The sequence below is a fragment of the Hylobates moloch genome, unplaced genomic scaffold (assembly GCF_009828535.3).
Source record: "Hylobates moloch isolate HMO894 unplaced genomic scaffold, HMol_V3 SCAFFOLD_7, whole genome shotgun sequence".
Taxonomy (NCBI): Eukaryota; Metazoa; Chordata; class Mammalia; order Primates; family Hylobatidae; genus Hylobates; species Hylobates moloch.
Window position 1 is genome coordinate 62,710,358 of NW_026652282.1, and position 16,205 is coordinate 62,726,562.

Consider the following 16,205-nt stretch of genomic DNA (forward strand, 5'->3'; position numbering starts at 1 on the left):
GGCAAGTTTAGTGTAATAAGTATGAAAACTATGAAAAGATCATGACATAACTTTTGTGGATGAGGAGTAAAAAACCTTTCAGAGGAAAATTTAGATGAACAGAGACAATTTTGAAGGCACTACTGTTCCCTTTACCTCCTTGATTGGAAATAAGAGGCAGAGAAGTTAACTGAGATTCCTCAGGAAATAAATTTAGAAATAAAATTAGAACTGCTAGAATTACAAACACTATTATATGTCATTATTACAAAGTCAGTCATCTTCCACATTTGCAATGATTCTACATGAGAAAAGAAAGGAGCCTTAGGACTGTAGAGTAGGTGACTTAATCTAAGGAGGAGACTAGAAATAAATGGGAAAAGTAAGGTAAAACAGAATATTGTTTAATTAAGAAAGGCAAGTCAGAGGACTCTCAACTATCCCTCGTGTGTATTCACTAGTCTACTCATGAAAATCTGTAGACAGGAAGACAAGGAATAGGACTTTGAAATGACACAGCCTTCCTGTATGTGAGGAACTCTTTTTTTTTTTTTTTTTTTTTTTTTTTTGAGACGGAGTCTCGCTCTGTCGCCCAGGCTGGAGTGCAGTGGCGCGATCTCGGCTCACTGCAAGCTCCGCCTCCCGGGTTCACGCCATTCTCCTGCCTCAGCCTCTCCGAGTAGCTGGGACTACAGGCGCCCGCCACCACGCCCAGCTAATTTTTTTTTTTTTTTTGTATTTTTAGTAGAGACGGGGTTTCACCGTGGTCTCGATCTCCTGACCTCGTGATCCGCCTGCCTCGGCCTCCCAAAGTGCTAGGATTACAAGCGTGAGCCACCGCGCCCGGCCGAGGAGCTCTTTTTAATCCCATCAAATCAGATGGCAATGTCCTGATTATTCATGCTTTACACCAACATCCTGAAGAAAAAGTGAGACAGAAATTTCTGAGGATCTTATAAAACAGCATATAGATTCCACAGGGTCTCCATAATTATTCTCAAATAAATGGAGCACCTAGACCCATGTGAATTTTAGAGTTTCCTAAGGGGAAAAACATTTTGGGTTTCTATCACGGATGAATCAGCTAAGTATCAAAGATTTGGACAAATTTTAAAAGTTCATTTCTTCCTATATCATACCTTACAATGATAGTCCCTGTTCTATGGTACCTAAATTTTTTCTTTAATGGCATTAAGTGACCCTAGCAAGGATGCTTCTAGATGCTACAGAAAGGTTCTTAGACTATCAGCCCATGTAGATCTGGGCAAGCAACAATGGTAGAACCATAGCAAATCTCCATGTCTACCACAAACTTAATACAGTCTTTTTGTGCCTAGCCTCTCTTTTTTCTGAAAGAAGACATTTCACAGCCAGGTGCCAAGAAGCTACACCTTTAGGATGCAGTCTCTTCATTGCTTTCTTTATAGAATCTGCCCTTTCCCCATCAAAGTGGCAACCACAATGAGAATATTTATTAAATTCCTTGTAGGAAAATGATTATCAGACATTAGCATGAACCAAAGTCACCTGAAGGACTTGTTAGAATACAAATTGCTGAGAAATTAGTTTCTTTGCATTGGGTTAGAACATGATCCTTTAGCTCAGCATAGTTTTTTATTACCCATCTTCTGAAGCCTACTTCTGCAAAGTAGGCTTTTTAGAGTTTCTGATATTAAAGGTTGGAGATGGATCCATACAATTTGCATTTTTAACAAGTTCCCAGGTGATAATGATGTTGCAGGCCTGGAAACCATACTTTGAAAACCACTGGCACATATATATGGAAGGCAGTGAGTTAAAGATAACACAGGGCCAGGTGCAGTGGCTTACACCTGTAATTCCAGCACTTTGGGAGGCCTAGGCAGGTGGATAACCTGAGGTCAGGAGTTCAAGACCAGCCTGGCCAGCATGATGAAAGCCTGTCTCTACTAAAAAATACAAAAATTAGCTAGGCCTGGTGGCAGGTGCCTGTAATCCCAGCTACTCGGGAGGCTGAGGTAAGGAGAATTGCTTGAGCAAGGAAGACGGAAGTTGCAGTGAGCCAAAATCATGCCACTGCTCTCCAGCCTGGGTGACACAGCGAGACTCCATCTCAGGGGAAAAAAAAGGAAAGATAACACAGAAGGAAATGCTGGGCTAATTAATGTAGTGGAAACAAGAGTAGGGTAAATCAAGGGCCTTGCTTGAGAGAATTGGAAAAAAAAAAAGTAGCCATCTTTTATTTACACAATTTGTGTGTGTGTGTGTGTGTGTGTGTGTGTGATGGAGTTTTGCACTGTCACCCAGGCTGGAGTGCAGCAGCTCAATCTCGGCTCACTGCAACCTCCACCTCCCGGGTTCAAGTGATTCTTCTGCCTCAGCCTCCCGAGTAGCTGGGATTACAGGCGCCCGCCACCATGCCCAGCTAATTTTTTGTATTTTTAATAGAGACAGCATTTCACCATGTTGGCCAGGCTGGTCTCAAACTCCTGAACTTGTGATTCGCCTGCATCAGCCTCCCAAAGTTCTGGCATTACAGGCATGAGCCACCGCGTCCGGTCGTATTGAGGAGCTTTATTATAAACAAAACAGAGAAATGGGAGGAATAATTAGAGGAAGACTTCCTTGTTTAGAAAGGAAAAAATAAGCTTTCCTGTATGCTGTGGAGGTGGTATATAAGAGAGATAGAAAGAAAAGGGATAGAATGGAATATAGTGCAAAAATAGATTTCTGGCTTTTGCTGGAGAGTTAATTTGTAATAACATGTGAGGTGGAAGAATGTGTGGGTATATATCTCATATGTTTGTAGACACAGTGATAGGAGTATGTGTGATAATCACTTTTAATTGTATCTGTATTCTTAGTACAATAGGAGATAAGGTCGTCAATTGAAAGTGAAAATAAAAAGGATGTTAAAGCTTCCAGGACAGAAATTTATTGGGGCGGGGTCAAAAGGAATTTATTGGGGTGGGGCCAAGATGGCTGACGAGCAACAGCAGCGATCAGAGTCTCCCATAGGAAAGAACCATAATTAGCATGTGAATACTTCACCAGCAACCAAGATATCCAGGTTCTCCCACCAGAACTGATTAAGCAGCTGGCGTGATCCATGGAGAGGAAGAAAGAGCAGTGTCCTGCGGTGGCCACCTGAGAGCAGCATGAGGCATAGGAGCCCCCACACCCAAGCCAAGAGTGGTGGTAAGTGTCCCACCCAGCCAGGGAAACCATGCTTTTTCCACAGAACTGTGCAACCCACAGATCAGAAGATCCCACTCGCAAACCCACACCACTGGGGCCGAGGGCCCCAACCTGCAGCCGTGCAGATTCTCAAGCACCTCTCAGCTAGAATTTGCTTAAGCATGCTGAGCTCCTGAGGGGAAGGCGACCAGCAGCACAGCTGCAACTGCCTGCTGTCTAAGCCCTTTGAGCCCCTTGGGGAGGGGCAGGAGCCAATACTGGGATTCACAATTGTCTAAGACACTAAGCTCTCTGGGCAGGGGAAGCGTGCAATCCATCTCTATAGCTCCAGGCCGTGCTTTTTCCCTGCTGGAGCAGGGGAGGCTGGACGGCTTGGTCCCAAGAAGTGTCCCTCACAGCCCAACACACTGACAGTGACAGACTGCGGCCAGAGCGCCTCTTCAGGTCTGAAACTGACTTATCCTTTCTCATTGAGTGGGGCTTCCCTGCAGGAACTCCAACTCCACCCAGAGGCTCAGGGACAGAAGCCAGATCTCCCTGGGCCTGAGCCCCTGGTGGGAAGGGTCGCTGCAGTCTTTGCAGACCAGCAGACTTAGCCTTTCCTCCTAATAATTCTGAGGAATCCGGGAAGCCCAGACAAGTAGGTTTCCCCTCAGTGAAGCACACCTCCTCCATCAAGGGACAGTCAAAGTGCTTCATTGAAAGGATCCTATTCCCCATGATATCCAATCAGGTGAGACCCTCCAACAGGAGTTGTCAGACACCCTATACAGGAGTGATCCTACTGGCATCAGGTTGGTGCCCTTTGACATTAGAGATTCAGAAGAAAGAGCAGCCACCCATCTTTGCTGTTCTCCAGCCTCCTTGAGTGACATCTCTAGGTGCTGGAGCAAACCAGATGAATAGGGCCTGAAGTGAACATCCAGCAAACCACAGCAGCCCTACAGAAGAGAGACCTGATGATAGAAAGAAAAACAAACAGAAAGCAACAAAAGAATCAACAACAAAAAAAGTCCCTACAAAAACCTCATCCAAGGGTCAACAGCCTCAAAATTGAAACTAGACAAACTCACAAAGATGACAAAGAATCAACAAAAAAAGGTGAAAACCCAAAAGGCTATAATGACTCTTTTCCAAATGACCACACCGTCTCCCAGCAAGGGCACAGAACTGGATGGAAAATGAGATGAATGAATTGACAGAAGCAGGCTTCAGAAGATGGATAATAAAAAACTATGCTGAGCTAAAGAGCATGTTCTAATCCAAAGCAAAGAAGCTAAGAACCTTTATAAAAAGTTAGAGGAGCTGCTAACAAGAATAATCAGTTTAGAGAGAAACAAATGACCTGATGGAGCTGAAAAACACAGCATGAGAACTTCGTGAAGCATACAGAAGTATGAATAGGTGAATAGACCAAGCAGAAGAAAGGATATCAGAGTTTGAAGACCACCTTGCTGAAATAAGGCATGCAGACAAGATTAGAGAAAAAAAAATGAAAGAGATACGTATTGGCATTGGTGTTAAGTGCCATTTTATACTTTCTCCCTAAGTTCTCTGTACGGTACTGACCAACCTACCAAATCACTGAGCTGCTTGTTAAAAAAAAAAAAAAAAGGAAAAGGAAAAGAAAAAAGCATGACGTTGTGTATGTATTTTTTGTTGTTGACCAATCACACACATGGAAACATGTAACTCAACAGAGTGGGATAGTTATCAGATTATTGACTTAGTATTACTAATGGGCAGGATTGTACAATGAGAAACTATCAGATTATTCCTTTCAATGGTCCTTATGGCATCTAAATTACTGAATTATTAATCTATTAATCAGTGAATCATGAATTATGATTAAAATTATCAAATGAGGCCAGGTCCGATGGCTCACGCCTGTAATCCCAGCACTTTGGGGGGCTGAAGCAGGCGATCACGAGGTCAGGAGCTCCAGACCAGCCTGACCAACATGGTGAAACCCTATCTACTAAAAAAATACAGAAATTAGCTGGGCGTGGTGGTGTGCGCCTGTAATCCCAGCTATTCAGGAGATTGAGGCAGGAGAATCACTTGAATCTGGGAGGTGGAGGTTGCAGTGAGCTGAGATCACGCCACTGCACTCCACCCTGGGCGACAGAGCAAGACTGTCTCAAAAAATATATATATATATATATCAAATGAATTCTCAGTATTAATTGAAAACTGTTGTGTGAAACATGTCTACCCAGAAAAGGAACATTCTATAAACACTATTAAACAACTTAGCTATATTATTTTTAAGTATTAAATTATATATCAAGCAGTTAAAGTGAATTTCAGAATAAAAGGCATATTTCTGAGCAACACTGATAATTTCTTAATTTGCAAATTTCTTCTTTCTTACTTTAGTATTTGGAATATAGTGTGAGATTTTTTATTTCTAAATTTTGTTGTATCTTCTATTACATAAATGCATTGTTTGACAATTATAAAATGCAAGTGTTTTTTTGAATGATTTTCAGAATTTGACTTACAAATGGATTAATACAATGTATTATTTGTACTAAGAAGTAACTTGACCCCTCTCCCCCAAAAAAAGTTTCTGTCACTAATCAATAGCGGAAATTGAAGCCCAGGGCAGGTAAGAGACTCTTGGTTAGTAAAGAGCTCAAATAGAGTCCAGGGCTTCTGACAAACAAACAAGTGCACTATCTTGGAACATTTCTAGGAAGAACTGACCGCACCCATTTTGTGCCTATACATACTCCAATCAGAGGAATAGAGTTCTGATGATACACCTTGAGGAGGGTAAGATTACACATGTGTGTTTGGAGACATGGTTGGAGGAGAAGAAGGGCCCAGAGGACAACTCTGAGAGGATCCAGTGTCTCTGCCTATTGTCCTATGGTCAAGGATCCAATCCTTGTGCCCAAACCCAAGCCCTCAATATCCATGAGGCAAGAGGAAATGGTGGAAAAATGTGCAGCTTCTAGCGCCACCCACCCCCCACTTCTCCTAGAGATACAGCAAATGAAATTGAGTGTAAGAAACTATGTTTGAGCATTGAAGTGCTCGGCTGCACACTTCACCTCAGCTGAGAGCTAATTTATTTTTCTTCTTTAAAGCATCACAATTTTTTTTTAATTATTATTATTATTATACTTTAAGTTTTAGGGTACATCTGCACAATGTGAAGGTTTGTTACATATGTATATGTTCCATGTTGGTGTGCTGCACCCATTAACTCGTCATTTAGCATTAGGTATATCTCCTAATGCTGTCCCTCCCCCCACCCCACCCACAACAGTCCCCGGAGTGTGATGTTCCCCTTCCTGTGTCCATGAGTTCTCATTGTTCAATTCCCACCTATGAGTGAGAACATGCGGTGTTTGGTTTTTTGTCCTTGCGATAGTTTACTGAGAATGATGATTTCCAGTTTCATCCATGTCCCTACAAAGGACATGAACTCATCATTTTTTATGGCTGCATAGTATTCCATGGTGTATTTAAAAATGTTGAATATTGGCCTCTCACTCTCTTGTTGCTTGTAGGGTTTCTGCAGAGAGAACCGCTGTTAGTCTTATGGGCTTCCCTTTGTAGGTTACTTTGCCTTTCTCTCTGGCTTCCTTAACATTTTTTCCTTCGTTTCAACCTTGGAGAATGTGACGATTATGTTTCTTGTGATTATTCTTCTCTAGGAGTATCTTAGTGATTTTCTCTGTATTTCCTGAATTTGAATGTTTGCCTTCCTTGCTAGGTTGGGGATGTTCTCCTGGATAATAACCTGAAGGGTGTTTTCCAACTTGGTTTTATTCTCCCTGTCACTTTCAGGTACACCAGTCAATCATAGGTTTTGTCTTTTAACACACTTTCACATTTATTGGAGGCTTTGGTCATTTCTTTTCATTCTTTTTTTTTCCAATCTTGTCTTCATGACTTATTTCAGTATGTTGATCTTCAATCTCTCATATCCTTTCTTCTGCTTGATCAATTCAGGTATTGATAACTTGTGTATGCTTCATGAAGTTCTTGTGCTGTGTTTCTCCACTACATCAGGTCATTTATGTTCCTCTCTAAACTGGTTATTCTAGTTAGCATCTCCTGTAACCTTTTATCAAGGTTCTTAGCTTCTTTGCATTGGGTTAGAACATGCTCCTTTAGCTCAGAGGAATTTATTACCCACCTTCTTAAGCCTACTTCTGTCAATTTGTCAATCTCATTCTCCATCCAATTTTGTGCCCTTGCTGGGGAGGAGTTGTGATCATTCTGAGAAGAGGCATTCTGGTTTTTGGAATTGTTAGCATTTTTGTGCTGGTTTTTCCTCATATTTGTGGATTTATCTACCTTTGTTCTTTGAGGCTGATTACCTTTGAATGAGATTTTTGTGTGGGAGTCTTTTAGTTGACTTTGATGTTGCTTTCTGTTTGTTAGTTTTTCTTCTAATGCTCACACCCCTCTTCTGCAGGTCTGCTGCAGTTTGCTAGGGGTCCACTCCAGATGCTGTTCACCTGGGTATCACCAGTGGAGGCTGCAGAATAGCAAAGACTGCTGCCTGCTCCTTCCTCTGGAAGCTTTGTCCCAGACTGACACCGACCTGATGCCAGCTGGAGCTCTCCTGCATGAGATGTCTGTCTAACCCTGTTTGGAGGTTTCTCCCAGTCAGGAAGCGTGGAGGTCAGGGACCCACTTGATGAGGCAGTCTGTTTCTTAACAAAGCTGGTGCATTGTGCTGGGAGAATCCCTCTTGTCAGGATCAGCTGATCTCTTCAGACCCAGCAGGCAGGAGAGATTAAATCCACTGAAGTTGCACCCACAGCCACTCCTCCCCCAGGTGCTCTGTCCCAGGAAGATGGGGGTTTATCTGTAAGCCCCTGACTGGGGCTGTTACCTTTTCTTCAGTGATGCCCTGCCCAGTTAGGAGGAATTTAGAGAAGCAGTCTGGCCACAGTCGCTTTGCTGCGCTGTGGTAAATTCCACCCTGTCCACACCTCCCCACCTCCTTAGAACTGTCAGGAGAAAACCATCTACTAAAGCCTCAGTAATGGTGGATGCCCCTTCCCCTATCAAAAGCGATCATCCAAGGTCAACTTCAGACTATTGTGCTGGCAGTGAGAATTTCAAGCCAGTGATTCTTAGCTTGCTGGGCTCCATGAGAGTGGAACCCGCTGAGTGAGACCACTTGGCTCCCTGGTTTCAGCCCCTTTTCCAGGGGAGTGAATGGTTCTGAATCACTGGGGTTCCAGGCACCACTGAGGTATGCAAAAAAATCTCCTGCGGCTAGGCTGGTGTCTGCCCAAACAACTGCCCAGTTTTGTGCTTCAAACCCAGGATCTTGGTGGTTCAGGCACACGAGGGAATCTCCTGATCTGCAGATTGCAAAAACCATGGGAAAAGCATAGTATTCCAGCCAGGTAGCACTGTCCCTCAAGGCTTCCCTTGGCTGGGGGAGGGAGGTTCTCCCGTCTTCTTGCACTTCCCGGGTGAAGCGATGCCCCACACTGCTTCTGTTCACCCTCGTGGGTTGCACCCACTGCCTAACCAGTCCCAGTGAGATGAACTGGGTACCTCGATTGGAAATGCAGAAGTCACCTGCCTTCTGCATTGGTCTAGCTGAGAGCTGCAGACAGGAGCTGGTCCTATTCGACCATCTTGGCCCCAATCCTCAGATATATCTTTTGAATAGAATTACTTATTTTCCTTTGTGTATATACCCAGTAATAAGATTATTGGGTCAAATGGTAGTTCTACGTTTAGTTTTCTGAAGAATCTTCAAACTGCTTTCCACAGTGGCTGAACTAATTTATTTCCTCACCTATAGTATACAAGTGATAGTTTCTTTTGCTTTGTAGAAGCTCGTAAGTTTAATTAGGTCCCACTAGACAACTTTTATTTCCATTGCTACTGCTTTTGAACCCTTAGTCATAAATTAGTTGCCACGACCAATGTCCAGAATGATGTTTCCTAAATGTTTTCCCGGATTTTTATAGTTTTAGGTATTAAGTATTAAATTTACCATGAATTAGTTTTTGTATATGGTTAAAAGTAGGGGTTCAATTTTATTCTTCTGCATATAGTTAACTGGTTATTACAGCACTATTTGTTGAATAGGGGGTCTTTCCCCATTGTTTACTTTTGTCAACTTTGTTGAAAATCAAATGGTTTTAGGTGAGAAGCTTTATTTCTGGATTCTCTATTCCATTCCATTGGTTTATGTGTCTTTTTTTTTTTAATCAGTACCGTGCTGTTTTGGTTACTGTAGCCATGTAGTATAGTTTGAAGACAGGTAATGTTTTGCCTCCAGTTTTGTTCAATTTGTTCAGGATTTCTTTGGCTATTCTTATAACTATTCAGGTTATTTTCTGGTTCCATGTGAATATTACAACAGCTTTTTCTAATTATGTGCAAAATGATGTTAATAGATTAATAGGAAATACCATTGAATCTGTAGTTTGCTTTTGGTAGTATGACCATTTTAACAATATTGATTGATTCTTTGACAATACTTATCAATATTAATTCACTTTTGATTCCATGAGCATGGAATGTTTTTCCATTCGTTTGTGACATCTATGATTTATTTCAGCAGTGTTTTGTAGTTTTTCTCATAAAGATATTTGCCCTTTTAGCTAGGTGTGTTTCTACATGATATGGTTATTATGAATGAGATTGCATTCTTGATTTGGCTCTTAGCTTAGAAATGCTACTAATAGTTGTACATTGATTCTGTGTCCCAAAACTTTAAAGAAGTTGTTCATTAGGCCTAGGAGCATTTTGGTGGAGTCCTTAGAATTTTCTAGGCATAGAATTATATCATCAGTAAATTGAGATAATTTGACTTCTTTAAACCTATTTGGATGCTTTTTATTTCTTTCTCTTGTCTGCTCTGGCTAGGACTTCCAGTACTATGTTGAATAGGAATGGTAAGGGTGGGCATCATTGTCTTCTTCCAGATCTTTAGAAGAATGCATCCAGCTTTTGCCTGTTTATTATGATGTTGGCTGTGGGTTTGTCATAGATGGCTCTTATTCTAAGGTATGTTCCTTTGATGTCTGGTTTGTTGAGAGTATTTATCATGAAACAATGTTGAATTTTATCAAGAGCTTTTCCTACACCTATTGAAATAATCATACAGTTTTTGTTTTTATTTTTGTTTATGTAGTGATTAATATTTATTGATTTGCATATGTTGAACCAACCTTGGATTTCTAAAATAAAGCCTACTTGATTGTGGTGAATTCGTTTTTTAAGTGTGCCAGTGGATTTAGTTGCTAGTATTTTACTGCGGATTTTTGCATCTTTGTTCATCAGGGACAGTGGCCTGTAATTTTCTTTTTTATTTTGTGTTTGCCAGACTATGAAACTGGCTTCATAGAATGAAAGGGAGAAGTTTCTTCTCTTCGATTTTTCTGAATAGTTTTGTTAAGATTGGTATCAGCTCTCTTTGTATACCTGATAAAATTTGTGTGTGACTTCGTCTGGTGCAGAACTTTTTTTGCTTGGTTTTTTATTATTGATTCAAATTTGGAACTCATTATATGATTCTTCAGGGTTTCAGTTTCTTCTTGATTTAATCTTGGGAGGTTGTGAGCTTCCAGGCATTCATCCATTTTCTCTATCTTTTCCAGTTTGTGCACACAGAGGCATTCATAATAGTCTCTGAGGATCTTTTGAATTTCTGTAGGGTTGCTTGCAATGTCACCTTTGTCATTTTTTATTGTGCTTATTTGGATCTTCTTTATTTTCTTTAACTTAGCTAGTGGTGTATTGATCTTATTTGTCTTTACAAAAAAAATTAGTTTTTTTTTTAAATCATATGTTTGGAGTTTTGGGTCTCAATTTTATTCTGTTCTGCTGATTTTAGTTATTTCTTTTCTTCTGTTACCTTTGGGGTTAGTTTTTTTTTTTTTAGTTTTCTAAATGCAATGTTAAATTCTTAATTTGAGATATTTGTAACTTCCTGATATAGGTGTTTAGCAGTATAAACTTTCCTCTAAGCACTGTTTTGCTGTACTCCAGAGATTTTGGTATGCTGTGTCTTTGTTTATATTTATCTTATCTCTTCTTAGAGATTTGGAAGATCTCTGTTTTTATTTATCTTATCTCTTCTTAGAGATTAAGGAAGGAATTTTTTTTATTCCTTCCTTAATTTTATTGTTTAACCAGAAGTCATTTAGGAGCAAGTTGTTTAGTTTCCATGTAATTTTGTGGTTTTTAGAAATCTTCCTCATATTGATTTATATTTTTATTTCATTTTGGCCCAAGACCATAGTTAGTATGATTTTAATATTTTTTAATTTATTGACCCTTGTTTTATACTTGAGCAAGTAGTAAATCTTAGAGTATGTTCTGTGTGCAGATGAGAAGAATGTATATTCTGCGATTTCTTGGGTGAAGTATTCTGTAGAAGTCTATTGAGTCCAATTGGCCAAGTGTTCACCTTAAGTCCAGAATTTCTTTGTTTTTCACCTCAAGGATATGTTCAATACTGTCAGTGGGGTGTAGAGGTCTCTCAATATTATTGTGTGGATGTCTAGGTCTTTTTGTAGGTTTAGAAGTGGTTGTTTTATGAATCCAGGTACTCTAATATTGAGTGCGTATATATTTAGCATAGTTAAATATTCTTGTTGAATTGAACCCTTTATCATTATGTAATATCCTTTTTTGTCCCTTTTGATGGTTGTTGGCTTAATGTTTCTTTTATCAAATATAACAATAGCAATTCCTGCAACCCATTACTTTATGCCTATGAATGTTTACATGTGAGATTTGTATCTTAAATACACAAGATGGTTGAGTCTTGTGTTTTTATTCACTTGCCACTGTGTGCTTTTTAAGGGGATGTTTATATTACTTACATTCAAGGTTAATATTGGTATCTGAGATATTGATTTGGTCATGAAGTAGTTAACTGGTTGCTTTGTAATGTTGATTTTGTAATTGCTTTATGAGATCTGTGAGATATGTGCTTAAGTGTGTTTTTGTGATAGCAGGTATCGTTCTTCTATTTCCATGTTCAAAACTTCCTTAAGTGCTCCTTGTAAGTCTGACCTAGTGGTAACAAATTTCCTTAGTGATTGCTTGTCTGGAAAAGATTTTATTTCTCTATCATTTGTGAAGCTTAGTTTTATGAGATGTGAAATTCTTGGTTGCAATTTCTTTAGGAATCCTAATTATGCAGGAACATGAAATGTTTTCCTCTCAAAATTCTGTTCCAGGCTTGTGACTCTTAGTTCAGATGCACACTGTAGTCTATCTCCAGAGCACAATGTTATTGAGGGCCACAGGAAACTCTTGTTTAATGACTCTGTGGGAATGGTTTCAGGGTAGAACCTTGTTACTCAGCCCAATACAGATAGCTTTATAGTTCGCCTGTTCCCCAGTGTAATAGCACCACTGGTTTGTGTAAAGGCAGGGCTCTGTCTTTTAACTCATGCAGATAGGTGTTGGTTGTCATGATGTTGGATGTTTGAGTTGACGTGATCTCAAGTTCTGGGGATGTGGTTATGTGACAGCAGAATTGGAAATGGATACATAGTTATCCACTTCCCAGCTGAACAGCATGTTTGAATCCTGAAGGGGATGGAGCAGGGTCATGATAGCCCAGAATTGAAGTGCTTGCTGTGATGGGAAGGAGCAAGCTGATCCCCAGGTCACTGGCCAGATGCTCAGGAAGGGGAAGGCAAAATGCTTAGGTGGTGAGAGCCCAAGGGACTATCACATGCCTGTTGGGATTGGGTTTTCAGAAGGGCTCTGGGACACAACTAAAATGCTCATTTGGGGAAAAAGTCAGTGGGCTGGGTGCCAGAAGGTAGCAAGCCTCATTTGGCAGGGAGTAGTGGAGGTGGGGAATTGTGGGGTGTGCAGTCTTCCCACTCCTCCTTTATATCTTGGCTGTAGAATCCATTCTGGTTGTGCACAGCTATGCCAAGTCTCCTCATTCTCTCTCTGGCCTGAGGGCAGCATGGGCAAGGGCAACAGAATAGGTGATGGTGAAAGGCTTTCAGGTACCTCTGAGCAATTTGGTCCCAGAGGAAAACAAAAACATGACCGACTGCAGAGTTAGGCAGGGATGGGTTGGCTGCACTGGGAGCCCAAGCTGAAGGGCCGTGCCTGGAAAGGAGCAGTGAGGGTAAGGGTCATGTGTTATGCAATCTGGCCACCTGTCAGTAAAGCATTTGTGGCATGCTGGAGTTGCACAAAAGTGCCCAAATAATGAGCCTTAATCAGGAAATAAAGGATTTTCATTAGAGATATTTCCAAGAAGGCCGGGCATGGTGGCTCACGCTGGTAATCCCAGCACTTTGGGAGGCCGAGGCAGGCGGATCATGAGGTCAGGAGATCGAGACCAAGGTGAAACCCCGTCTCTACTAAAAATACAAAAAATTAGCTGGGCGTGGTGGCGGGTGCCTGTAGTCCCAGCTACTCGGAGAGGCTGAGGCAGGAGAATGGCGTGAACCTGGGAAGCGGAGCTTGCAGTGAGCCAAGATTGTGCCACTGCACTCCAGCCTGGGCGACAGAGCGAGACTCCATCTCAAAAAAAAAAAAAAAAAAAAAAAAGAGATATTTCCAAGAAAAAACCCAGGGGGTAATAATTATTGTTTTCTCAAGACTCAGAGACTATCAGGATTCTAATTTTCAGTGATCTCAGAATCCTTGAATGCTAGATAGGGCTGAAAAATCTTTTTTTTTAATCTCTGACTTTATACTATAAATATATTGATACAATTATATATAATTAGAAAGAACATAAGATAAAATAAAGAAGGGGAGAAGTGGGGGAAGGGAGGGAAAGGGAATAGAAGGAAAGAGTTTCTGCTTTTAACCCCCACCTTTCCCCCACTAACATTAATATTTACATATTACATCCATTGTTAATACTAATAGCTAATGTTTATGTTTGGCCTACTCTGTGCAACACACTACACTAAGCACTTTGTATGTTTTGTCAATAAGAATTAACCATATCACAATTAGGTAGGTCCCATTACTATATTTATTGTGCAATAAAGATAACTAATACCTTGAAAGGCCAGGGAATTTGATTTTAACTGACACAATAAGCTCTGGACTAACATTGTTCTGTAACTTTCCTTTTGCAACTGATGTTATGTAGTAGAGCATTAACATGTAATTACATAGAGATTCTATGCATAGCATAAAGTGCCATCGTTGAGTTTTACAGTAATTTAACCAATTTTTTTCTTAATGAATATTTGAGCTATGTACATTTTGTTTTACAATTACTAATACTGACATAGTGAATATCACTGAATATATATCTCTGTGCAGGTATAGCAGTGCTTAGGTAACATTGATTTCTAAAATTATTGTGTTCCTTTGATTTATGTGTCGATATTACATTGTGTTAATTACTGGGCTCTTATAATGTTTTATTTGTGTAAGAAAATTTATTACCTTTAAAAACATGTTTTAATCTTTCATATTTTCTGCTCCAGTTGAATTTGACAGTCAGCTTGTCAGTTTCCAACAACAAAATTCTATGGCCTATTGATTTTTTACTTAGATTTTTTACTTAATTATTTTAGAATAACTTAAGTGGTAGTAATATCTTTACAATATTCAGCCATCATGAAACTTCTTTATCATTGCAACTCACTCTCACCCATTTTTATTTCTTCTGCTCTGAATTTTCTATTTATATATTTTGGCCACATTTTTATTGTCATATTATCTTTCATACTAACATTAATAATAGCTTTCTTAAGATTATTAACTTTTAATCTATTAAAATATTATAAATCTGTTTAATATATACACTGGTGTGGTGGCTGTGATGACAGACTCTGAAACCAGATTGCCTGAATTCAAGTCCTGGTTCTACACTTTGCAAGCTGTGTGAAATTGTGAGAGCTTCATAGAGTTGCTATGAAATTTACATTCACTAGTACACATAAGTTGCTTAGAATGACTGATAATGTATTCTAATCACTCAATAAATTTAAGTATGTGAAAAGGACTCCATATTCTTACAAACCGTCTCTTATTTTTATTACAAAGTTAATTTTAATTGCAAAAAACTACATAAATGCATTTTCTGTGTTAAAAAGACCAAAAGCATTATAAATGATGTTAAATTTTTTCATTGACAATCCACCCCACAAATTGGCCACTAATGTGTGATGGGTTTCCTTTGTCGCGTTTTTCAATTAACTTATATACACATCGTGAGACATGAAATATATGGACTTTTATTTATGAGGTTCTTTTAAGCACAAAATATATAAAATATTGCAGGTTACATTGGCAGTTTGCACCTCTCAAATATTACCAAGATGATATGGAATTGTTTTCATGGACTTTTTATCCTTTTCCAGTGATTCTTTTTGCCTATTTCACTGTCACTTTCTTTTATTTCTAATAATTTCATATTTGTTGATAACTATTATTAAGTCCACTACATTATTTTTGACTCTTCCTGAATACTCAGATTTGAGTTGTAGAATCAACATTTCAAAATCCATAGGTAAACAACCTTAATTACTATTGATTCAAATTCTTAGACTAAAATAGAAAAGAACTGACAAATTTATTTATTTATTTATTTTTTATATGCTACCAGTTTCTGTTATTTTATTATAGCAGTCCAAATAAACTAAGACAATAATAAATCATCAAGAAAATGTATACCCCCTACCAGCAGACAAAAATTTCACAGAGTACTTTAAAGAACTTATTTCCTTCTTTTTTGATGCATTGCATGCTGATAATTCTTTTTTTTTCTTTTCTTTTTTATTATTATTATACTTTAAGTTTTAGGATACATGTGCACAACGTGCAGGTTTGTTACATATGTATACATGTGCCATGTTGGTGTGCTGCACCCATTAACTCATCGTTTAGCATTAGGTATATCTCCTAATGATATCCCTCCCCCCTCCACCCACCCCACAACAGTCCCCAGTGTGTGATGTTCCCCTTGTTGTGTCCATGTGTTCTCATTGTTCAATTCCCACCTATGAGTGAGAACATGCAATGTTTGGTTTTACGTCCTTGCGATAGTTTGCTGAGAATGATGGCTTCCAGCTTCATCCATGTCCCTACAAAGGACATGAACTCAT